The following is a 1,866-nucleotide window of genomic DNA, read 5'->3' on the forward strand; positions in this document are numbered from 1 at the left end:
AGTAATACACGTGTATTTATTATATACCTATATTATGTGCATATATAATTATAATACATTTAAAATAATATATAGTATATTTTAAATACAGTACAATATCACAATGTATAACGATATAAAATAAGGAAATGTTATATGAATCCAAACCCCAATAATTTTGTTACTTATTTATTATATTTACACTGGAATAGAATTTTAAGATAAAACTTAACAGTTTTGGCAGGGAAAAAATGAAATGTATTTATAACTTCTTTGAAGCCATAAATATTGACACATCAGTATAAGATGAAAGGCATAGACTGCAATCACTTTTTAAGTCCTCCAAAAATAATACGGCCCGGTGCAGTGGCTCACACCTGTTAAGCCCAGCACTTTAGGAGGCCAAGGCAGGAGGATCACTTGAGCTTAGTCGTTCGAGATCAGTCTGGGCAACATGTCAAAACCCTATCTCTACAAAAAATACAAAAATTAGCCAGGCATGATGGTGCGTGCCTGCAGTCCCAGTTACTTGGGAGGCTGAGGAGGCGCACCTGAGCCCAGGGCTGCAGTGAGCCATGATCGCACCACTATATTCCAGCCTAAGCAAGAGTAAGACCAGTCTCAAACAACAACAACAACAAAAAAGATTGTGACCATTATTATTATTACTACAAACCATATCTGAGCTCAGAGCCTTCCATTTACAAAAGTTCAGTTCAAGTCCAATTTAAAAACATTCTAAAAGAAAGTAAAAAGTATGCCCAACTAGAAGAGCAATCACCACAATCGAGTCAGCAGCAGCTTAAATCAGCCTTAACAACCCCAGGAGTGCCACAAAAGGAAAAGTTACCCTTCTTACTCGAAGCCTTTGGATTTAAATGTACAAAGCATTTCCAATCACATTTCTAACAGGCATGTTCAATGTAATAACACGAAGCACAATAAAAATTTCCAACAAACTGCACATCAACAGCCACTTCATTACCTAGAGTCTTTCATGTCCTTATAAGAGTTTTTCTCCACAACAATTGGTTAAATGGGAAAAAAAAAAAAAAGTAGGGTTTTTTGAAAGAAAAAAACATGATTTTTTTCTTACACACTTTAATTATCTTACAGAGAAAAAATCTATACCATTCGTACCTCTTTATCTTCCAACCTAGATCAATAATAAATGAAAACACATAATTGAACACTTATTCAAGTTCCAAACATCTTTCTATAAATTGACATACTAATTCATTTAATTCTCACAACTGTATGCAATAGGTTTTGTTATGATCCCCACCTACAAATGAGGAAACTAAGCCAAAGAGAAGTAACTAGTGGCCAAGTGCAGTAGCTCATGCCTGTAATCCCAGCACTTTGGGAGGCCAAGAACAGCAGACTGCTCAGGCAGACTGCCTGAGCCCTGAGTTCAAGACCAGCCTGGGCAATGTGACGAAACTCCATCTCTGCAAAATACAGAAAAAAAAAAAATTAGCCAAGCATGAGGGCACGCGCCTGTACTCCCAGCAACCTGGGAGGCCGAGGTAAAAGGGTTCCTTGAGCCCGGGGAAGGTTGAAGCTAAAGTGAGCTGTGATTGTGCCACTGCACTCCAGCTGGGCGACACAGAGACTTTGTCTCAAAAAAAAAGAGAGAAGTAACTAAATCATGTCACACAGATAATAAATGACAGATTAATAATATTTACAAGGCTGGCCAGGCACAGTGGCTCATGCTTATAATCCTAGCACTTGGGGAGGCCGAGGCAAGCAGATCACACACACACACACACACGCAAGGCTGGGCACAGTGGCTCATGCCTGTGATCCCAACACTTTGGGAGGCCAAGGCAGGAGGATCACTTGGGCCCAGGAGTTCGAGGCTGCAGTGAGCTATGATCACAC

At 39.4% G+C, this 1,866-nt stretch overlaps 1 protein-coding gene and 1 pseudogene across 1 annotated transcript in view; both read right to left on the reverse strand.

Annotated features, from left to right (window-relative positions):
- The window catches only part of KCNG3 (potassium channel, voltage gated modifier subfamily G, member 3), a 68,628-nt gene that overhangs the window by 20,274 nt on the left and 46,488 nt on the right, over nt 1-1,866 (reverse strand). The window lies entirely within an intron of this gene.
- The window catches only part of LOC105538367, a 14,905-nt pseudogene that overhangs the window by 6,850 nt on the left and 6,189 nt on the right, over nt 1-1,866 (reverse strand).

The sequence above is a fragment of the Mandrillus leucophaeus genome, unplaced genomic scaffold (assembly GCF_000951045.1).
Source record: "Mandrillus leucophaeus isolate KB7577 unplaced genomic scaffold, Mleu.le_1.0 Scaffold190, whole genome shotgun sequence".
In the NCBI taxonomy this organism is placed as follows: domain Eukaryota; kingdom Metazoa; phylum Chordata; class Mammalia; order Primates; family Cercopithecidae; genus Mandrillus; species Mandrillus leucophaeus.